The sequence below is a fragment of the Protopterus annectens genome, chromosome 14.part0 (genome assembly GCF_019279795.1).
Source record: "Protopterus annectens isolate FY-2018-M chromosome 14.part0, PAN1.0, whole genome shotgun sequence".
NCBI classification, from domain to species: domain Eukaryota; kingdom Metazoa; phylum Chordata; order Ceratodontiformes; family Protopteridae; genus Protopterus; species Protopterus annectens.
This window is the reverse complement of record NC_056748.1, coordinates 676554931-676580560: the sequence shown is the minus strand read 5'-3', so window position 1 is coordinate 676580560 and position 25630 is coordinate 676554931.

Genomic DNA, 25630 nt, shown 5'->3' with positions numbered 1-25630 from the left:
ATATAGACTCGACATACAGCAGCATGACAGTAGACATGGGATTTAATATTTTAATAGCTATATGTACATTTTCTTCACTAAACTGAAAGATTAAATGCTACTGCTACTATTAATCATCCATACTAAACATTGTAAAAGTTGCAAGTTTAAAACATAATTACAGGTCAAGATGAGGCTGTAACAACATAAAGCGACAGCAAAACCAATACTCAGCTGATCAAGTCACTTATGAACTGAAGAACTAAATGAGAAAAACTTGTGCAAAAATGTCAAGGGAAAATATAATTCAGATTAAAAAAGCAAAGACTATAAAGCCATGCATTTAAAATCTTTATGTTGTTTCTAAGCATGTTGTGCTATTTCCCATTTTGTAAAGCAGCATATTGTGATTTCTGGAATATCACCAGACAAGTTATTCGGATACTTCATTAGCAACAGTACAGCTGGGGAATTTAGAGTTATAAGCACAGATGCTAAGCTGGCCAAACCACAGAAAGAAAAAAGACTCACTGACCTGCAAATTATCGCTGTTCAGGGACTATTTCAGGCAGCTGCAGTGTAGATTTCAATGCACAGGTTTAGTCTACTGTCTTTTTCTGTAACTTGGGTCAGTTCCAGTGTAACAGATGCACTATTTCTGGGGCAAGTGACAGTATTATTTTCAGAGTTGCTGAAATTGTGACACGCAAGTAATTTGAGGTCTGATCATTTCTCACTGCCCTTTCTTGTCTGCCTTATTTTGTTTTTGTGTTACTAAAGGAAACTTTTAATAGAAGTTTCACACATCAAATGCAAACTGCATTTTATACTGCAAGTCAAAGGAATGTGTTAGAAGCCATACATTCAATGTCCTTAAGTTATGAGAGAAATACTGGATTTTATATTTAACAAAAGAAAGTATGAAGAGTTTCACTAAAAATTGAGTCTGTTAAATGCATTGCCTTGTTTCTGCAAAGTCACGTCTGAATGGCTTACATGACAAGAATCATTATGACTAATAAGTCCAAATCATGTAGATCATTAGCATTTCGATGTTTTATGCTATAATTGGTGCTAACAACAAGAATCTAGCCTCCAAGTCATCTTTAACTGCATGACCCAAAGCAAAATATACAATGCACCTTAATTTTTGTTTTACTTTAATTTTATAGTACCTATAATAATAAAAAAATGATGAAAGGGCAATGCAAACTTACTCCAAGGAATGAAAAGCTTTTGCGGAGTACACTGCTTCAAAAAAAACAAAAAACTTTTTCTTTAAATTTAAAATCCACAGTTGTCAGATCTAAAAACTTAATTTTGTTTATGATGCAACATTTTCATTTCTGTTTCAAGTAATACTTTAAATATTGTAAAAAAAATCCCATTTCATTCAAATGTCTTATGTATTTTTAGAAAATTATAGGATGCCAGGGTTCTGGATTCTCAACAATACAAGCTACATTTCAGCAATAACCCAGGAGTTGGTGTCAGTATATCAGGATTTACCCACAGCTGGTATGGTTTGATCACAAGGGTGAAGCCCAAATGATTAAACAAAGCCAGTCATGGGTAAATCCTGATATACCCCCACGCACATGCACACATGAGTGGGTTATTGCTCTTAAACAATGACATTATATAAAAAAGAAATTACTTACCTTTCTTAAATAATGTCTTTGTATTAACAGTGCTGTAGTGTTCCTCCATGTTCTTCCTTGTTTGCTGATGTACTGCACATCCGTATGGGACTTATGTCATGTACATCAATGCAGTGGAAGGAAAACAATGGCAAAAGAGAATCTCTGTTGCTATTGTTTTATTTATTCATTTTTTTCCTGAAGAGATTTTATTAGGGACAGAGCAGAATAAGAAGGAAAATCAGGTATGCTTTTATTTCTTTATTTTTGAGACTATACCTTAATTTCTTCTATTTCTGCTCTGCCCCTCAGCATATTCCAATAGAAAGTTTGGGTGCTCAATGGTACTTCAGTGGCTGCACTTTATTCTATTGTTATACGATCGACTTACAATGGGCACAGTGGCTGGACTGTTTTTAAAATAGAAATAAGCTGTCATTGTCTAATAGGTCATAAGCACTTCTGTTGCACTGTATATTCAGAGTCACTACAAGTACAAGCATTAGTAGCTCTCAACACACTTGACTGCTGCCACTTTCTCTAAAGGGCAAGTGCCTAACACTAACTAGCCTGATCATACTTAATTATCTAACCCTCCCACTACCCTTCCCTACTGAACTGCATAGCCTTACCAGAGCCCTGTCTCTAACTCAAACACTCCCACAGAGTCCCTTACCTTAACTGTAACAATCTTCTGTCATTTCCCAAAAACAACCTCCTCAATAACCTCCCTAAACCTAAACCTCAAGTCCCACTCACTAACCCTAAACTGCTTCATGCTCCATAATATTAAATTCACCTCCCACTTCTATACCTAAAACCACCCTTTGCTCCCTAAACCTAAATTCCTTGATTGCTCGCTAACTGTAAACTTCACTCCCACTTCTAAACATAAAACCAATTTTTCTGCACTAAATTCCCCAATTGCTGTCTACCCCTAAACTCGCCTTCCACTCCATTACTCTAAAACTTTCCATCTCCCCACTCCCTAAACATAAATCCACTTCCAGATCACTAGCTTAAACCATATCTTGCAATGTCTCTCTCTCTCTCTGTCCTCCCATTCCCTGACACACTTACCTTGTTTAAACTCAAATACTGTGCTCAGGCTTAATGTGTCAGTTCCACTCTGTCTGCATGGTTGCCACTTCTCACATGATCATGTAGTCAAATTCAAGTACAAGCCGCAGTCCATGTCAGCTACAAAATACCTAAGTCCCTCACTTCCAGACAGGCATGTAGTGCCTGCCACTCTAGCACCTGTAGTAGACCTGTATACAAAATGCTATAGCAACTCTTGGCACCATTACTAAGTTCAGATTTAAATCCAGAATGCAAATAATCCAATGATTTTATCCCCAATCTCCCCTTATATTCCTGTAATAAATTAGCAAGATTGACTTCACGGTTTCCTTTGTCATGGCCTCGTGTTTTTGAGTCTGCATTCTTCCCAGCCAAAAAATAAACACAGGTATGGAGGATAAAGAATCTTTTCTTATGGAGTAATTCAATTAGAAACTCATAGCCTAAGCAACAAACAAAATTGCAGGATTTTAAAACTAATTTCAACCAACCATGCAATGTTCAGGGTTTCCTTACTGTATGTCTCTATACACTCCACTGTTGCCTGTTATACTCATGTAGGGCCGGCTACACTCTCCATTGCATGATATAATGTCCACACTCATGGTTTGAGGGCTATAGTAAAACACATGGTCCTGCACAGTTTTGCGTACATCTCTGGACCTTCTACTACAAACATCATATCCAAATTTGGCATTGTTTTACAACAGTAACCTCCCCCAATTTGCAGTAGCAAGGCCCACCCAAGTTGCACCCAACAGTCTGCCCATGACCAAAATACAAATACACCAACTCAGAGATTGTAGTACTTTGAGGAAGAAGGAATGACTATTTGTGATGTCATAGATAAATCGGCATGACATGTCAATTATGTATCATTTACATGCTAAATCACAGCATTAGGCATTTCAATCGCTATGACCATGCCCGTTCCTGTGCGGAAAAATGGGGGGGGGGTACTGTTGTAAAACATCACCCCAAGTTTCCTTTAGCTATTGGTACTGCCGTTGTTCAAGCAACCTTTCCTAAACCCCAGAATGGGAGAGATGGTATCTACTGCTTTCCGCTACTCTTCGTTGTCATGTCATCAGTTTGCTAGGTGATAACATGTATGTGTTCACTGTTAACACTTAAACAACTATACTATGGAAACAGCATCATTAGTGGTTCAGTCCTTATGACCTAAAATGACTTTCCAGAATTTCTGAGATTTGAGTAAAAGTGAGAATGCTACTATTCTAAATATAAGCATACTCCATCACATCAAATGCAACTTTACATAAAGTAATCTTTGTATATTGTAATATTGTTTTAGGATATAAGTAAAAGTATAGCTCTTTAACAAACTAGTCTGGCATCACATATCACCACAGTTGATGCAGACTGGTTATTTTAAGTCAAACTATTGATGATGGTTGGATACAAGATGATGAATTGTTATATCATGATGAGCTTTAGGTCTGCATTTACAGTAAGTCTTTATGTAAGGATTCAGTTAAAACAATTAGTGGCTAAGCCCAATACTGAATAAACATGATAACAAACTTGAAAGAAAACAGGTTAAACTGTTATATAGGAAGGATACTTTTTCTAATAGTTATTTACATTATAATAGCCAACATCCCACTTATATACAAAAAAGAAATTTTTTAAGGGACAGCTGGTGAGAGCAGCGAGAATGTGTTCAAGTTGGGATTCTTTTAAGAGGCAGTTGTTTTTCATCATCGACATGTTTCTTGAAAGAGGGTATCCTAGAGACCTTATTATTAGAACCAGTTACAAAGTTGCTTAAGCTTGGGGCTCTAAATTCAAACCACTTTTAGGGGTAGGAAAACAAAATATACCCATTAAAATATTGTCGTCCCGAAAGGAATTTGATGGAAACATGGTTATACAATATCGTGAAGGTTCGAGAGAGATACAAGATATTATGAGAAAATATTGGGTGCTTTTAAGAACTAATGCAGATATAATTCAATCATTAGGCGATGAGCCGAGATTTGTACATAAAATGGGGAAGAATTTAAAAATTTTTTTGAACATGACTTCCAAGTTCCTATGTTTACAGAGTGAGGTACCACGAAATGTGGTTGTTGCTGCCAATGCAAATTTATTTTGTAAGAAAAATATATCTCTTGCCTAAAATTGCTAAGTAATTGTGCAACCAAAGGATTGGTATATTAGCAGTATGTGACTTATGTAATTACTACTATGTAGGGAAGACTGAAAGACAGCTACAGAAATGGATTTATGAAGACACACGATATTTCTCAAAAGATTGAGAACAATGTACTTTTTAAACATTCTTTGAGTTGTGTAGGATTTTCAAGATTTAGGTTTGGTATTTTGGAAGTTGTCCAGAGATCTCCAAGAGGTGGGTGGTGGGAACTTAAAGTTAAAAGACGTGAACTTAAATGACATTTTTTAATACATGCAATGAATGAACGTGGTATTAATGAAGCTGTATCTGTACTGCCTATTTTAAAAACTAGAACTCTTGTGAGATACTTTAATTTTTGCAAAATATTTGCACAAATTTTCTATGGAAATGTTTTTTAACTCTGAGGTTCTTAAGATTAAGAGACTCCTTTAAGAGACATTTTTGTCTTAATTAGTTAATTGATGTTATTATAAATTGAGAGGTTTGATTAACTTATGTTATTCTGATGAAGTATTGGAATTATCTGAGATGAAAGTGTTTAATAAATTGGTTGTGACTTGTTGGACAAACAATTGCTTTCTTCCTTGTACAATTTTGGAAGTTATTACAATTTTGGCTAACTTCATAATTTATCCTGTTTTCTTAGAAGAGTTTCTGTTTCAGGGTAATTTTTTTGCCTTTTATCTTGAGCACATGATACCATACTTAGCAGAAGAAGGATCATAGCATAAACACTGTAAGCAATTTCAATCTGTTCACAGTACAGGAAAAATTAGAGGTGATGAAAATAAGACATGCAGAGTAAGGATAATAAATGTGGAACCATGTGTGCACTAACCTAAAGGGGTCTAGTACAAGTGCTGGTATGTTAGTAGCTCTTGACACACTTGCTCACTTCCACTTGCTCTAATAGGCAAGTGCCCTAACTCCTTGTAGCTCAATCTTACTTACCTACTTAGTCCTCACAGCACCTGCCTCTATTAAGCTGTATAGTAATGCCAGAGTCCTAACTCTAACCCTAAAACTCCTACCCGGTTCCTAACCCAAGTGTTCACTCCCTAAACCTAAAAAATCCATTCCCTCTTCCCACAATCTTCCCACAATCTAAAACTCATGATTGCTCCCTTAACGTCAAACTACACTCCCCACCTAACCCTAAAGTCCTCAATTGTTCCATTAACATAAAAGTCCAATCTCTTTCCCTAAATCAAAATTCACAGATTATTCCATAATAATAAACTCCCCCTGACTCCCTAACACTTAAACTCCACTTCTACTCTCTAACACTAAATCACTTCTCCCACTGCCTAATCCTAAGTTCCATTCTCAATCCTTAACCCTAGAATTCCCTTCTCACTCACGAAACCTAAATTCCCTTCCCATCACTGCCTAAAATCCCATTCTACGGTTCTGCCTCCTCTGACTTCCTCCATATGGCTGACACACTTACCTAAATGGAACTCAAGTAATATGGTTGCATACAGTTTGGCAGCTGCTTGTTGAAACTCGTAACTGACTTTGATCATAAGAGGCGGCCCACATGAGTTACAAGATGCCTAAGTCCTTGGCCTAGAGACAGTGGTCTTACAGCATCTGGGACTTCTTGTACAACTAATCTAAAGACATCAGAAGTTATAAATGTGTACAAAACATGTAAATAAATAAGATTAATTATATTTTCTTGTGGTATAATGTTTGCTCAGTTTTCATATTGTTTGAGATTTTCTCCACGGGTGTCCCCTGAAAATGGACCTGTGTCCAGTCAGACTTTCCCGGTAAACAAATGTTAAATAAATAAATAAAAATAAGTTATCAACAAAGAATTTTGGGTAGCAGTTGTTAGTTAGAGCAGACTATATTGCACATATAATAGACTGAATAAAGGATTGTAGCTGGATGGATTGATGGATGGACGGATGGATGAATAGATGGGTGGATATGCACTTTTTCATTTGAAACTAATACAGGTACTGTCCTCATAAGTGCTTCACACATGAATTGCTGCAAGGTTGACTAGCTGTTTAGTAAACATTCATGACTTGGTTGTAAGGACAGAATATAGTTATAGTTGCTATTTTTGCATTACAGTCTACTCAGAATTATCCAGAATGTAGTAAACTAATTTACACTAATTAAACTAGCATTTAACCTACAGGATTAATGGTGATGGACTCGTAGTACAAAAGACTGTACAGGAAGTATTACATGAATGATCCATGTGCATCGTACAATAATACAGGAACTTAGTTTGAAATGATTTTATATCATTCAGTAAGTGATTTTTACTGGTATTTTCTTTTGTTATAGTGTTTCAGCAGATACAAGTAAAAAAAAAAACATTAAAATAATGTCAAAATGTTATGAGATTCACAATGCATTTATAATGTTTCTGAAAAGAAATGAAAGAATGTACAAAATACTTTATAGGTTCATAGGTGTGTACTAGGCTAATGGCCATGGGGCCTTTACAAGCCTAGCCCATAGAAGTACCCTGGCATTGTGCCTTTGCCTCAGTCATTGCTCCATCTTATTCTTCCACAGAGTTTGTAAAAACAGGGAAACGTCAGGTTTATTAGTACTCTGGGCACTGTCAGGTTCAGTGTGGGCAGGTTGTTGGGAATGAGTTCATACTTCTCCAGATTTAAGAAAAGACCTCAGGTGCCTCAGGCGTAAAAATTGCCCAATAACCTCACTAGATGGGGACTATATAAATAAATAAGTCGGCTTTATGCACTATCCAGATGGCAATGAAGGATTTCATGATAATCTGTAGTAAACACTATAATGTTTTTTATCTCTCAGTTTCTGAATATATCAATACTGCATTTCAGGAATTTACTCTGTCACCAGATCAAATACCGATGTACAGAAGTATTTCGACAGCAGTAATATTTCCTGGGGGAGCAGTGTGAAGTGAAATGAATGCTTAAAAGGAATCAGCAGGGAAAAAATACTACTAGCATGAAAGAAAACCAGATTTGCAATTTAAAAGTTGGAGACAAAGGACGAATCCAAAACTCAGTTGAAAGTCTGCAGCTTAAAGTTCAAATAGTTGGTAAAGCAGCCAAACCAGGATCCCACATAGTGTGTTGGCATGATTTCAAGCTATTCATATGTTACAGGCAGTTGTAAAAGATAAATATATCAATACTGATGTAACAGGAATATCAGTAACTAGAAGTGTTGCATATAGTCCTGTCACAAGAAAAGAATTCATAAGGATCTGGTGATCAAGGATTTTAGTGAAAGATTATTGAAGTGCTGTCTTTAAATGAAGCTGTTATGCATCAAGAACAGTCCCAAAGGCAAGATTAGATGTCCATTGGAAATTGTTCTGTGAAATTATCCATATCTGGAAGATTGTTGAAGAAATCAGATATGCACATGAACTGCTATATCAATGTAAAGAATTGCTAAATACACCTCCAGATTGGTTAAACCATATGATTCCCTGGAGGTGCAAGAAATGGTTAGTAGAACACCTGTTCAAGTCATTGCCAGTTACAGGACCCCTTCCATGAATCAGGGCACCCACTCTGCCTATTTGGATCTACATGAGTCTATCAAGATACATCCAAACACCATGGTTTTGGGTGACTTTAACTACCCATCCATTGACTGGTTAAATTACTCGTGCTCAAACTGACTTGCCTAAAGGCTCCTCAACTTTGTTAACTCCAAAGCCATGGACTACCCACAAAGGGTGCCAACATCCTGGATCAGGTGCTTACCAATATGGCAGACCACTGTACCGCCCCCACCGTGAGGTCCTTCCTGTTGAGATCTGACCACAAATCAGTTTCATTCGAATTAACAATCACATCTGCCCCCACCCCAGCAGCAACTAGACTAAAAAACTTCTCCATAGCAGATTATAACCTCTTACGTGATGGTATGAATAGCTTCACTGCACCTCCTACATTGGATGTAACTGGCAACTATGCCTAGCTTACACCAATGCTTTATATGAACATCTGTATACCTGCATTGACTCAGCCATACCTGACAGGACTAAAACAAACTCCTCAAGGATGAGCAAACCTGCCTGGTGGACAACTGCCATTAACAGGCCGTACAATAAGCGGAAGAAATTGCTGTCTAAGAGTAAGAGGAAGTGAGCCCTCCTAAAATGGAAACACTCCCTCCTCAGCTTAAACAAGTAAATAACACTTCTTGTGAAGTCCTCCAAAACAATCTACAAGTCCTAATTAGCTTCCTTAACAAAGAACAACCACAAGGCATTCTATAGTTACATCGATAACCTAAAAGGAAAGGCCCAGATCTGTGCCAAAATGGTAGTTAATGATACCACATATACTGAGCCTGTGGACATAGTTAACCTATTGGCTGACAGGTTCTGTGGAAACTTTAATCCCTTGTCCCTACCACATATACCCCATGACATACCTACCACCTGTCCCCTATCTTGTATAGTATCTCTAAAGAGCAGGTCATGAATGCCCACTCTAAGGCCAAAAACACAGGATCTATGGGACTTGATAACAACCCAGGCTGCATCCTACATGGGATCCAATATGAGTTAGCAACACCATCGGGTACTCTCTGTAATCATAGTCTAAGCATCGGCTTCATACCATCTGAATGGAAAATAGCCACCATTATTCCCTTGCACAAAGGATCTATTAGCCTGACTAGCCTTATCTGTAAGATCATGGAGTGCATCATCATGGGCCTTATCAACAAAGATATAGCTGATCTCCAAACACTTGACCCTACTCAGTTTGGGATTGTCAAAGGGAAAGCATGCCTTTTAAACCTGGTGGACTTCTTGGAGACAGTCACCAAGGCCCTGGATGAAGGGAAGTCTGTGCATACAGCCTACCTGGACTTAGCCAATGCATTTGACACTATCCACAACTAAGGCATCATTGACAAACTTACCCAACTAGACATCAACCCTTATATCATTAGATGGGTTACTAAATGGCCTAAGGATATAACTCATATAGTCAAAATAAAGGAATCCACCTCCAACAGCAGACCTGCAACCAGTGGTGTTCCACAGGGATCTGTCCTGGGATCTCAAATGATTGGATTCTATTTCTCAAAAGTACAAGCAAAAACTAACGGTCTGCGGCTGACAAAGTTTGCTGATGACTGCAAACTGAGAGCAGTGATAGAATCTCCGAATTATGTCAGCATCCAACAAGAAAGTTTTACACAACCAAATGATTGGTGGCAAATTCATGGCCTTAAACACAATGCAAAAAAATGCATTAGCATTCATTTTGGTAAAAGAGATATTCCTGCTACTATCACAACAATCCGTTGTATGGCAGAATGACATATCTCCCCAACTACCTGTCACCATAGGGGTTCCCCAAGGATCCATCCTTGAACCCCTACTCTTCTCTGTTTTCTCCAATAATCTAGCCTCTGCCACCAAACATGGCACACTCATACAATACGCAGATGACTCAACCATCATCTGCTCAGCCCAGTCCCTACCCAAACTGCAAAAAGTCATACAGGAAGCCTTTTCCTCTGTTGAAACTTGGTTATCCAATGCCCAATTAATACCCAACCCAAACAAAACTAAACTACTCATCTTCCAACCTACCAAACATACTCAAAACAGCTCTCACTTTAAGATCACAGCAAAAGACAACACCACTATATACCCAACTGAACACACCAAATTGCTAGGAGTGGAAATAGAAAATAAACTAAAATTTGACATTCACATATCCATGACCATAAAAAAGTCCACAAAAAAACTAGGAGCATTATACAGAAATAAGCAACTTCTCACCAAAGCAGCAAAGATTTCAATAGCAAATTCCCACCTTATCTCCACCCTACTTTATGCCTCTCCAATATATACCAACCTAAGGCAATGCGATCTAAACAAGCTAGAGACCTGCTACAACAAAATCACCAAATTCACCACAGGGGCATCCTACCATAGTCACTACTGTCTCTCACTTGCTGAACTGGGCTGGCTTGAACTCCCTCACCCCCTTCAATGGTATCGCCCACAAACTAGTAAACCATCCAATAAATGTCCCATTCCTCCAGAATCTACTCCACCCCCATCGCACCACCAGACCACTAAGATCCAGCAACAAAAATCACTTGCAGATCACTAAAGCCAATAACTCTGCTGGTGAAGCACTATTCTCTTGCACCATAGCCAAATTATGGAACTCCCTCCCATCCACAATTACCTCCTTACCATCATGTACCCACTTCAAAACTTTACTAAAAGTGCACCTAAAAATATGCTGGCTATGCCCTTGCAACTCCCACTCTTAATATCACCCACCCCATCCAACCACTACGTTTCTTTCCAGTCCACTAACTACCTTGATTATAGCAAGATCAGATGCTCATAAGCCTAGTACTTATTATACAGCAGGAACCTCTTATTGTAACATTTGTTAATGTCTGTTATGTACTACACAGATAAAGATTCTAGTTGTCTACAGATGTACTTTGTTCTTCATCTGTAAATATGTTGTAAGTAATTGCAATGTTAAATTGTTAATCGCTATGTAATCCAATGTAACTACTGTCTGTTTATTTTAACTGTTCAGCTTTTCTCCCCGGGCCTCTGCTGAAAATGGACCTAAATCCAGTCGGACACTCTCGGTCAACAAATGTAAATAAATAAATAAATAAAATCACATCAATAGCAACACCTTAAGTATGCACTGATTGGTGAGAGACATGGGTACACAGGTTGACAGCAACCTTACCATTGACCACCATGTCTCCACAGTGGTAAGAAGGGGATTCTATATTGCTCATCTCATAAGTAAGGGTATTGACTCAAGAAAAAAGAAGGTATAACCTCCCTGTACTCTTCCCTCATCAAGACAATAATTGAGTGCCATGCCCCTTTTGGTAAGTACCTTTCCAAACATCTGCAGCAAATGGAGAAACCACAAAGTTTCCTCACAAGGAAAGTTCAACTTCTTCAGCATCTGTTCTATGGGGATCATCTGAAATCACTGTCACTTTATTCTGTTTCATACAGACTACTCATAGGTCATCTCTGCCTTGCATACAAGGCAATCTCTGACCCTTTGTAAATGCTGTGTATCCGTAATTCAAACGGTACACAGGTTACTCACCCTAAAGACCTTAAACTGGTAAGTGGCATTAATAAAACCTGCTCTTGGGACAGATTTGTCTCCCAGAGGTCACCATACCTTTGGAACAGACTCCCACTTCATGTCAAACAGAGCACCTCTTTGGCCCTTTTCAAACACAATCTGGACAACTGGACGGGTGACTGTAAATTCACCACAGGGGTTCCACCTGTGTCCCTCTTGGACAGGGGCAATAGGTGTTGATCATGGAAATTAAGGCTATGAACTTGGCTAGGCTTGTAGGGTCATTAGTCTAGTAACTTCCTATGATCCTATGTTGAAATTTTCCATTCTGATATAAGTGCATTAAAGCTAACTTACAGTGATAATTGTAATAAAATGCATGGTACCTAGTATATATTTATATTTCCTTTTCTTAGAAAGTATGATACCATACATGTTTGTATAGTTTTAAGGTTAATGAAATACCTGGTAATTTGCAGGTCATGTGGTGCACAGATCTTCCAGGGAGTTCAGATGGAAAATAAAACCACATGAAGGTTTAACTTCAGCTAGTGTTTCTGTCTGTCTGTCTGTCTGACTGTCTGTTATTTATTAATTTTCCTGCAGAAAAACAGATACATTTAAGTGCATTTTCTGTCCAGTAGCCATATTGCTGGCTTTGACAATAGAATGGGAGCACTGAGGTTTTGAAGGTAGCCCTATGTGAAGAAGTAAAGACTGGTCCAAACTGGTAAGGTAGATCAGTATGAGGAGTTTAGAAGGAGAAAGAGAGAGAGAAATTAATAACATCATCTTCTACTGGAGAAGTGTGTGAAGTAAGATTTGTAGGCTTCAAACTTTAGAATACAGCTTTACTATTCTTTGTCCTTGCAGATTTCTTTGAATCTCAACACAGTGAATCCCTACTGAAACACTTGAAGCAGATCATACTGAAGAGGCATTGAAAAAAATCAGGGATGTGTAGGAATTAGCTGAAAAAAAAAACATGGAGGTTGAGTTAGTGAATGTCACATGCAGAAGACATTCTTGGAAAGGAATAAGAGGAATCGAGTAAGGATGGAGTAAGGATGAATATTCAGGAGGAAACAACTTTCCAGCTAATGCCAAAACAGGCAAGTGAATGTGGAAGGGTTATTAAAAATGAAACAGTAGCAACCTTCAAGAAGTGAGAAAAGTAGCAGCTGCTGTTTAAGTGACCTAGTTTGTATAGATGAGCACTTTCCTTTAGCTGTAAAGTCACTGAACAAGCAGGATCAAAACATATCGATATATAAAAGTAGGTGAGTAGGCATTAAAGAATGTGGGATGATATGGTTACAGGAAAGAACTGGACAACACTATAGGTGTTGAATTGCCCTGTTGTAAGATTTCAAAAATTATATAAATAGCCTTTCCCCAGCAACTAAAGAAAAATAACTCTACAAACAATCTGTATGTCTGCAGTGTTAGAGCGGCAATGAAATGAAGCATGCTTGTTAAGAGGCAGTTCTAACAATGAAGTGGGTCTATATTATAACATCGACAAGAAGGCAAATGCTTCCAACCACCGCTGAAGGTATCGAAGACAAGTGAAAATCAATGATAAGAGAGAAAACTTCAATGTACCACCACGGCAATCCAAACTCTTTAAAATTCAAGTACACGATTTGGTTTCAAATGAACAATTTAATAAAACAAAACATAAGCTAAAAAGTAGTAAGATAAAATCTGATAAACACTTTCGGCTATTCAGCCTTCTTCAGATCATAAAGCATAATTCTGCTGTTGATATTTTTAAGGAATACACCAACCAATCATTTCTCTGCCTCTAGCATCCCCCTTGGATTTACAACCAATGGCTATGGTGATGATACTGGTTCCCCATAGGAGATGATGTAAAACTAACAGCCAAGCAAATAGTCATAATTCACCCCAATCACTTCTCTTCTTCTCCACACATCTCCTTTTATCAGAGCCTATGGCAATTGTTAAGCAAGTTAACTCTCCATTGGATGAAATATATACCATCTACCAACCATATAATCAGAGTACAGACAAGCCTCTTATTTATGTCCAATTATATTCCTTCTGGCTTTCAATATGGGTTTCAGTGGGACAACACTATTTAGGCCAGGTTGATGATGTGCTTGCATGTTAACTATCCAGTTAGTTTCACGTAATTCTGTGCGATTGTTTACATCTCCTGCTCTATTAGTTGTAGCCACCACATCTAAAACTTTAAACTTAAAATTATGTGAAGGATTGTCAATAATATGTGCCGCCAGTGCATTATTTACTTCCTTATAGTGTATATCCCTAAGATGTCTCAAAATCCGGTCTTTAAATCGTTGGTCCGTTTTGCCAATGTAAAAGGCATCGCATTGGCAGCATACCGCTAAGTACACTAAATTTTGTGTATTGCAATCCACATAGAAATTGAAAGTATATGTCTTTCTGGTGTTCGGATGTATAAAAGTATTGGCACTGTCTGTGTATGCACAAGCCTTGCATCTAAAGCACTTAAAGGTGCCTTTTCTCTCAGACCGTGCATTGTGGAAAAAAAACATCTTTATTGCATAAAAGTCTTTTGATATTTTTCTTATTTTTAAAAAGAAAGCAAGGAGTGCCACCTATGGCTCTTCTAACTTTGTCATCAGTGGTTAGAACAGGCCAAAATCTCCTAATGACATCACAAATTTGCAAATTATCATTACTGTATGTTAATGTAGATTTAATTTGTGGCTCATAATTTCTATTAGCAGAATCAGCTGATTGAGGAAGTACCTCCTGAGGTGAAAAATAGGGTCTACCTTTTCTTTTCCTAAACTCTTCAGAGTTACTTTTCAGTGAGGTTACCATCTTTATAGCCTGTGGCTTTTAAATTATTAAAAATATTTATCCGCTCTGCCTCAAAATCTTCTTCCTTGGTGCACAGTCTAGAGGCACGTAGTACTTGATTCTCATAAATGTTGTTAAAAATATATTTTGGATGCATACTTTGTCTGTGTAGATAGTGGTTGTTCCAAGTTGACTTCCTAAAGACACTAGAACTTATTCCTTGTGTTGGATTTAAGTGAACCTTAACATTTAGAAAATCAATCTCTACAGTTGAAAATTTTACTTTGAACTCTATGAAGTCAGTATTTTGATTAATATAATCAACAAAGAAGATCAATTCATTGACACTGCCCTTCCACAGAATAAATATGTCATCAACAAAATGACCATAGTAGAGGAGATGACCATTCCATGGGTTAGCATCACTTTGAACTGCCACACTTTCCCATTGGGCCAATACCAAATTTGAGTAACTATTTTCACATGGGGTGTCCATAGCCACATGCCATGTCTGCAAGTAGAAATCTTCACCATATACAAAGATGTTGTTCTCTAATACTAGTTCCAATAAGGAACATAATAGGCTAGGATTGACCCTATTCCATGTCAAGAGTGTTTCTATGGCGTGCAGGCCAAACCCATTAGGTATTACAGCAAAGAGGCTCGTAATGTCCATGGTTACCAAAATAACATCTTCAAAGCTGGTCAGTTGGTTAGTTTTGAGATATAGATCTTTTAGAAAGCTTCCAGTATCTTTCAAAACTGTATCCACATTGGAAAGAACTTTTTTCAACTCATTCTCTATATATATAGATAATGACTTAGTGATACAATCTCTCCCAGCTATGATAAGCCATAGTGGAGGATCTCTCTGATCCTTATGGATTTTGGGTAGACCACTTATGCAGGGAATCATGGGGTGAGGGCAATCAAAAAATCATATAGTTCTTTGGTTATACACTGTTCCATGAGCAAATCATATATCTCATGGCATAAAGCATTAATCTTTGTATCCACTTGATGTTTATTCAACCTGATGTAAGTGCGTTCATCCTCTAACATTTTCAAAATTTTGGCCCTGTACCAATCTGCATCCATAACCACTATACAGCTACCTTTATTCGCTGGTTTGATGACTAAACTATCAGTTGATCTCAGTTGTTGAAGTGCTTCTTTTTCTTTAAAAGTAACGTTATGAAAGCTTCCATAGTTGGGGTATGCTCTCATCTTACTAACTTCATCCTCACATAGTTTCAAAAAGTGTTCAACTGCTGGGTGGGTGACTGGTGTAAAGTTACTTAAAATTTTTTTTTTATGTACATTATCACTTTCAAAAATACATTTCAACGAGATGTTCCTGCAAAAGAGTCTAATATCTGTCATAAATTCATTTAAATCTGAGGACAGAGCAGGGATAAAACTTAAACCACGTTCCAATATAGAAAACTGTTCATGACTCAAGATAGTACTTGACAAATTAACTACCAATCCCGTATTAGCTGTGATTATGTTGTCATCTTTTTGCACTTAATGGCTCTGTGCATGAGGATTTCTGTAAAAAGAATGTTTTACAAAACCGGTAAAGGCCAGTTAACTGAGGCATGAACTGTTCCTTCTTTCGGTCTAGTCACCATATCCATATTAATGTTGGATTCATGATGCTGTACATTAAGCCCTGAAGCCAGAAATGGCCCACCGAAAACTTTCCCTAGGAAAGTATTCAGTGTTCTGCAGCTTCGCTATTTCCAGCGTTCACTCTATTGGGTTCGATATTATAACATTCAAAGTTGTTAGACTTCGATGTTATAATATAGACCCTAATAAAGTCACAGTCACATTTGCAAAGTTTAAGAAAATCAGAAGGTGCAACAGCTTATCACAACATAATAGAAGAACTTGAGAAGAAGCTAGAGATGAGGATATAGTCCAACTGGACATTCCTAGACCTGGAGAAAGCATATGACAAGTTCCCAAGAAAGCTGATGTGGGCAGTACTGCGGTGGTTTGAAGTTCCAGAAAAATTGGTAGAGTTAGTGCAGGCTTTTACAAGGACCCATTGACTCACGTACGAACAGTGTTTGGCCTCACAGAGAGGTTTCCAGTGGGAGTGGGTGCACACCAGGGTTCAGCTCTGAGCCCACTGCTGTTCATACTGGTGATGGATTACATCAGCAAACAGGTTGGAGGGGACAGATCAACAAAGTTGCTGTATGCAGATGATGTGGCATTACAGGCACACTCTGAAATAGAACTTCAACAAAGGATAGAAAAATGGAATGAAAAACTGAAGGCACATGGGATTAAATTAAGCGCAGACAAGATGGTGGAAATGGCAGCAAATTGTGAGGCAACTTGTGAAAATCGGATGTAGCTGAGAATAGAGATAGAAGGGAAGATAGTGGAACAGGTAAACAGCTTCAAATATCTGGGAGGGATGGTTAAGGAGAAAGTAAGTCTGAATGAAGAGGTCAAAGCTAGAATCAGAGAGGCTGCAGCCAACTGGCATACAGTGTCAGGTGTAATCTATGACATAATAATTCCAAAGAAGCTGAAAAGATGTACATTGTTGTGACCAGTATTACTGTATGGTACAGAAACGTGGGCGGTAAAGGCAGAACAGCTGAAGAATCTAGAGGAGATGGAAATGAAGTACCTTAGAAGGATGGTAGGATGTACTCTGTGGGACAGATGAAGAAATGAGGACATAAAAGCAGAAGCTGAAGTAGCTCCAATTGCAGAAAAGATCAAAGAGAACAGATTACGGTGGTTTAGACATATGTGCAGAAAAGCAGAAGACAGCCTGGTGAGGAAGATTTGGGACAGACAGTAAGAAGGTAAGAAGAAGCAAGGATGTCCAGCAAAAAGGTGAATGGATTGTGTGAAAGAAGATCTGTGACAGTCAGGCATTAGTGTTGAAGAAGACAGGAGTATAGCACTGAATCAAGAGAGATGGCAACAGTTAACATGATACCCTAACACCATGTAGAAAAAATGGGGGAAAGGGGGCTGATGATGATAGTGGTGATGATAGAGAACTGTACACTGGATTTATTCCACTCTTATTTATAATAGTATAGAAAACCCCCATGAAAGCTGTATCACTCCTGCAATATTTTTTTCTTTGATAAGGATGTATGAAAGACAAAACAAGAATGTCGATGATGAATATAAGCTGACTTAATTGAGATATAAGCATAAATAAGAACATAACTGGTATTAATAAAGTGTGAATTCTTTGTGGACTATAATGATAATATTACAGGTCATTGGAATGTCAGAATTTAGGATGGACAAAGACAGAGCATGGTGAAATAAGACATGCAGGGTCTTCACTACATAAAGATAAAAGAGGAGTTAATGTGATTTTTATACAGAACATTCCTACTGCAGTAGAAAACACTCAGGGTTTTAGCATTTCTGAAAATTAAGTTATCCAGGGAAAACAAAGACTGGAGAAACATGGGATGGAATGGAGAGAGGAGGAGGGAAAGGGATGAGACAGTAACTGGAGAAAACAAATAAATAATGTCAGGAAAACTGATGGCAGGCAATGAGGGAAACAAGGGAATGTAAAACCAAGGAAAAGAGTATGATGTTTTAGACAAGGCTTCCATTTTAAGGTGGATAAAGACACTATGGCTTCTGTTGTGGTAACTGTTTTACAATCATATGTCATTCAACAAATGTTCTTTCTTCTTTTATTACACAAAAAGTGAAACAAATTTTCAAGCACAGAAGCCATATAAGAACATACAAGACAACGATACTACAGAAGCCTAAGGGATTCACTATGAACCAATTTGATTCCAAATCCATTCTGATCATGATGGCAGTATGCATAGTCCCTACAATGAGGAGGAAATATCAGATCTATATTTTCAACTGTGATATCAAAAATTTTCAGTAAGGAAAACACAGAAACAAAGTTAATTAAAGATCTTCCTAAATACCATACTGTAAGCATTGTCTTGGGCTGGGATTTATGTTAAGAAACACAAATAGCATTACACTGAGACAATAGTAAAATAAAATAACTTTGACAAAAATATTGAGGGGCTAGTATAATGGTTAAACTGTTAACCTCACAGACAAAATGTGCATGGTTTGATACTCAACTTTGAAGGCAAATTGTCTAGCCTTAAAACTATGTGTTACCTTGTGAGTGTTTCTGCCATTTCACACAGAGCTAATTGAAGGAAAGGCACTGAGCAAAACTGATCTGTGATATATAAGTATACAGGATATACAGTATCATGTTTTTGCTTATTTTTACTAGTTATGGGTTATTCTAAGACATTTATGGCACTTTTATTGTCTGCTGCATATGTTTTACTGTATTTTATAGCTATAAAGTAATTTGCGTGGTTGTACTAAAATTGTCTGCCTCATAGGGCTGATAAATAAGTTTTTTACTGTCACACTGAAAATCTTTTCTAGCTATTTTCACTGTGTGCAAGATATTAACTGGAAATGTTCTCCATTTGTTAAACATCTATCTTTTTGTTCTGATTTCCTGCCATGGAGTATATCATATAACTGATTTGTTTGTAGTTAAAATAATTCTCTAGAGTTGCCTTGCTCCTTTATCTGTTTAAAACCTTCATTTAAAGCCTCACTGCTGTTTTTCTGCTGTGATAAACATTTCTGTAGTGTTTTCTGTCTAATTGGTGTAGGTAGTAGCTCTAGCATTATCCATATTCAGAATTGTGTTTCTGGGAGTACTTGCTTGTTTGCAGAGGCTGTGTGTCTGAGCACATTTTCCAGGCCATCTTAGTTTAGCAAAAGCCATTTTACATTTCAGTGAGAGCGTAGTGTTTATGGTCATTGGATGATTGGGTTTGCCTGGGCTAAGGCTTGGAGTAAGCATCTCATTTGGTTCTTTTGAACTTCTTTTAAAGTTGCTTCAGGTTTCAACCTTCTGTTACTTAAGAAGTTACCTTGTGAGTGTTTCTGCCATTTCATACAGAGCTAATTGTAGGAGGGGCACTGAACAAAACTCTGATCTGTGATGTATAACATTAAGTATCCTGTTTTTTTGTTTATTTTTACTAGTTATTGCTTATTCTAAGATATTTATAGCACTTTTATTGTCTGCTGTATACTTTTTACTGTATTTTACAGCTATAAAGTAATCTGCATGGTTGTACTAAAATTGTCTGCCTCACAGCGCCTGATAAATAAGGTTTTTACTGTCATACTGTTTGCAAATCCTTTCTAGCTAGTTTCACTGTGTGTAAGGTATTAACTGGAAATTTTCTCCATTTGTTAAACATCTGTTTGTTTGTTCTGATTTCCTTCCAAGGAGTATATCATATAACTGATTCAGTTCTTGTTCTTATACTTGGTGGCTTTGCAGTTGCCCACCCCTACTGTAAATTTGATGTGGGACACAGCTTCCAGTCAAGTGTCATTAGGTCATTCTACCTAATACAGAGAGAACATTTGAGAAGGCCAGCCCACTTAGTTTCTTAACCTTAAATTATCTTCTGCTCCTCCTGTCTCCCTTTCCACTTTACTAACAAAAAAAAAAAACTTTGCTAGAATCTCCCTGTGTTTTGAGTGTGCTTCTCAGCTAATAATTATATTTTTTGGCACTTTTTAACTGTTCAGAGTTGAATAAAACAATAATCAAATTCAGTTCAGAACACATTTTTGATAAATTGTATTTATTTAAACTGTAGTTGCTTTAATACTGCTACACATGCAAGCATGCTAGCTTTTAATGCTGTTTTAGCTGCTTTTCTGAAAAAATTCTAAGCTTGTTTCCTGCTTTTCCTGTAACTAGTCTAGTCCAGATATATTTGCTGTATCTAGGACTATTTGTAAGCTTCTGAGCCCCTCCCAATCCTTTCTGTGTTGGAGGGAAGCCTTCTAGCTTATCAGTGGGAGTGGTAAGCACTAGGTAACCTATCTATCACAAGAGGAGTAGTTTCTCACCTATAAATTGTAGTTTATTGGCTGTTTGGGCAGTTTTTCCATCTCTTTCAACATTCTTTTTGAAAAGCCTGAGTTTGGACTTGTTTCCCACATTTTCTGTAACTAGTCTAGTCCAGATACAGATTTGCTGTATCCAAGACTGTTTGCAAGTTTCTAACTGGTGCCAAAGTCTGCTCTTCAATTTTTCCCTTAGATTTGCTAGTTATCGCCTTTCCTGCACTTTTACTAGCTTATTAGTCTAGCACTTTACCAGACTTCTTGTAGCAATTATTGTAGCACACAAAAGTGGTAACAGCACTAAACATTCTATAAAGAAACAGCTCCAATACTTATTATTAATCCCCACCCCTCCAGGCATGTCTAAAGGTCAGTTCCCTGTGCTTTCTCCTATTAACCTGGTGAATTTGGGCATCCTGAGGCAATGTAGCAACTGCCTCATGTACACAGAAAACCCTCTCCTCTTACCTCCCAATGCTCAGACTTGCGAGAGATGCACTTATATATCCAAACTGGAAGCCAAGCACTCTCCAGCTAAGACAGGATTAGCTGGTTAGGAGGAGAAGGTCAACACTTGCACCACACCACATGAAACACATAACCCTCTAGAACACACACCAGCATTGCCTTCACCTAAAAACACAAACCACACACCCTCCTTCATGGAGGCTCTCAATAAAAATCTACCCAAACAGCAGAGGCCTCCAAGGCAGAAATGCACTCGACCAGCACAACACAACACTGATCAAGAGACACATAACTATCCTAAACAGTGTGCCACTCAACCAAAGCCTCTAAGGCAAAACAGCATGCCCAATTCACTAGTCATAGATGACTCAATATTGAGCCACACTGATGTTCCACTCATTAGGCTGAATAAGGAGAAAGTAACAGTCAGCTGCCTGTCAAGTGCCAGACTCTGCCACATAATGCACACACTCAGGTCTCTTAACAACAATTACAAATATGATGCTGTCATTGTACATGTGGGTGTGAATGACCTGAGATGCACCTCCCTGGTCTACATGAAAAGAGACATGGAAGAACTATCAGATTATGTAGCACAGGTAGGTGTAACCCTAGCCTTGAGCAGCATCCTACCATCACCCAGAATGATACCACAGTACAAGCAGAAAATTATTGATTTCAACAATTGGCTACATTGCTGGTGTCTTTCTAAGGGTATCCAGTATCTGTCTGCCTGGGATGACATGATTGACAGACCTCAATGCTTTGCCAGAGATGGCCTGCATCTGTCACCTTTGGGCTTCTGGATACTGGCCAAGGCTCTTGCCACCCCTTATAGCAATTTTTTCTAGGTGGTGTTCCAAAGGCCAAATTACCACCATAACAGCTACAAACAAATGCAATCTGAGGGCCATGCTGCTCAGTGCTATAAGTCTAACTCTCAAAATGCACTTGCTCGAAGCACTCCTTAAAATGGAGAACATCAACATTTGTGGTATAACAGAGACCTGGTTCAAGGTAGCAGAAAGCAACCCTACACTACCAAGCTATAACTCATTCCACATCTTTTGGCCCCAGAACTTGGACCGATGCTCCAAAGGTGCTGGTGTTTCTATATTCATAAAGGATGCGCATACCTCCAGACTGGTAGCCCAACATAATGCATATGAGATACTGCAGGTGCAGCTAACATTGGGTAAGGCAGTGATTCAAGTTGTAGCCTGCTAAAAGTCCCCAACCATGTCCCAAGACTCACATTTCATGTTCCTAAGCAACCTGGAGAATATTAGGGTCCAATCTAACACTCTCATGCTGGGCAACTTCAACTACCCCTCCATTAACTGAGAAAACTACTCATGTACCAATATACTTGCCCAATGTTTCCTGAAATTTATTAATTCCAATGCCCTAGACCAGCTCGTTCCATCCTTGACCTGGTCATTACTAAAAGGGGTGACCATTGTGCTACACTAACAGTTAGTTCCTCCCTGGTTAGATCCGACCACAAACTAATCACCTTGGAAATCCACATCACCACAACACCCCCCCCTGCAAAGGTAACCACCATGAAAAACTTCTCCAACGCTAACTTTGGGCTCCTAAAAACAGAGGTGTCTAACTTCACGGCTCCCATGCAAATGGAGAATAATTGCATGAGTGCTGAATCATACACCAATGCACTGTACGAACACGTACACAAATGCATGGATCTTGCCATACCCAATAGAACCAAGATGCTTTCCTCCAAAAAAAGGAAGCCAGTCTGGTGATCCCCTGCCTTAAACAAATTCTACAACAGAAGGAGGAAACTGATGCATAATAAGGTGAATCCCCAAGACTGGAAAACTCCCTTATCAGCCTCAACAAAATGTTGAGATCCCTCATCAAATCCTGTAAAGTTAGCTATGAAAACAGAATTGCAGCAGATAGTAAAGACAAGCACAAGGCTTTCCATAGTTATGTAAAGAATCTCAACGGCAATACCTAGATTTTCTCTGCGCTACTGCACAATGGTACCTCCCATGCCAAGCCAACAGATATTGCCAATATACTGGTTGACAGATTCAGTGCCAACATTACCCCTCCCCCAAAGGACCAGTCACAATACCAGTAGATTGCCAGGCACCCAGTATTACTGCTGTACAGGTTAAAACAGCACTGTCCAATGCCAAGAATACAGCTTGCATGGGACCGTACAATATCCCTGGCTGTGTTCTACATGAACTACAGAGTGAACTAGCACCACACCTGTGTGCCCTGTTCAATCACAGCCTCGCCTCAGGCTTTGTCCCCGTTGAATGCCACACTGCTACAATCATCCCTCTCCACAAAGGAGGAGTGACTACAGACCCTGGGAACTATAGCCCCATTAGCCTGATGAGTCTGATATGGAAAAGCTATGGAATGCATCATCATGGACCTAATAAACAAGGATATAGGGAATCTCCAAACTCTGGATCCCACACAGTTTGGTTTTGTGAAGGGTAGATCATGCCTGCTCAACTTCGTCAACTTCTTTGAGTCAGTCACCAGAGCTGTGGCTGAAGGCAAGGTGGTTGATCCAAGGCCTTTGATACCATTCCCCACTCAGGATTCATAGAACAAATCTAAGCTCGGCATCAACCCCTATATCACTAGGTGGGCTGCAAACTGGATCACATGTAGAAACCACAGTGTGAAAGTAGCTGACTCCAAGTTAGGCTGCTGACCAGTCATGAGCAGAGTCCCACAGGGATTGGTCCTGGGTCCTCTCCTGTTTGGTTTCTACTTGTCGGAAGACCAGGTCAACCCAAAGGGACTCTGGATGACAACTTACGTTTGTAAGTTAGACGCTATTATTAACTCCACAAGTGATGCTGACATCCTACAGAAAGGCCTCACTGAGACCAATGACTGGTGTCAGAACCATGGCCTTAAGCTCAATGTCAAAAAATGTGTCATCATCCCCTTTGAAAAAAACCTGGTTCCCTTGAATTACCACATCGATGGTAGTCCACTGAACACAGAAGGTGTTATAAGAGATCTGGGAAGACATTTTGACCACTACATTGCCACAAGTCCTTCTATGTGGCACATCTCATTACTAACGTTTTTTTTATCCAGGAAGAAAGAGGTCTTTGTCTCCCCCTACTCTTCCCCTCATAAGGCAAGTCATTGAGTACAATGCTTCATTTGGCATGTACCTCACTAAACACCTGCAACAACTGGAGAGGATGCAAAAGTAACTCACAAAGAAGATTTTTGGCCTTAAACATTTGTCCTGTATGGACAGACTTTAAAAACTCCAACTATTCTGTCTCATATCACCTACTTAGAGGCAATCTCTGCTTGATTTACAAAGCCATGTCTGACCCAGCTCTGTTAGAAATGCTACATCTAAAGAAATAAACACAGTTGGCCAGCAAGTTGCAGTTGTATAAAATTTAACCAGCCTGAGACCGATGGTGGAAATTCAGACTTTAATTCCCAAATAAACAAACTGGTTTCGGCATAAGCATGCCTTCTTCAGTGTAAGAGTAACAAACATGCTTATGCCGAAACCGGTTTGTTTATTTGGGAATTAAAGTCTGAATTTCCACCATCAGTCTCAGGCTGGTTAAATTTTATACAACTGCAACTTGCTGGCCAACTGTGTTTGTTTGTGGTACTTCCCAGCCGTGCATCACCCACGTGCACAGCAATTGGTTTGGTCCTACATCTAAGGAAATCCCAGTCACTCCGCACCACACACTTCAGAGACCTCAACCTCATTAGCACAATCAACAGAACATGCTGGAGGGACAGGTTCATAACCCATAACTGCCCATGCTATGAAATGGACTTCCCATACATGTCAAGCAGAGCACCTTACTGGCCCTCTTCAAGAGAAATCTTGATGATTGGATGGGAAATAGAAAATTCACCCCAGGGATCATTCCAGTGGCTTTACTCGACAGAAGTAATGGGAACTAGAGTCAGGTGGCACGATGCCAGGGTAATCCTATGAGCTAGGCTTGTAAAGGCTCCAGGGCCATTAGCCTAGTACACATCTATGAAACTATGAAGCTAAGAGCAACTAACCTATTATTAGAGTGAGGAACTAACCCTTCTATTTAAGGGGTAAAATAAAACATTTAAAGTCTTTACTGAAAACCTCACTATTTGCTGTGAGGCAAAGGTTAGTTTGTTTTTGATTTCATGTAGTTTGTACTACTTTACTGCCTTCTTCTATTTTGTATATTATGATTTGTTTTCTTTGCACTGTGTTTTACTTATATTCTGTTTTAATTGCATATTTAAACTAGAAAAGAGACTACTCACTCTACAAGGCTGTGGATAGCCACTCTTTGTATCTTGGTCAGTGCCTTGCACATCTACTGGTTAATGTCAAGTGTAATAGCAATATCAGGGATTGTCCAGGGGTCATATTGGTTTATAACAACCCCTTTCATTTATCCCCTATGTTGGGTATGAGGCCCTCAGAATTAATA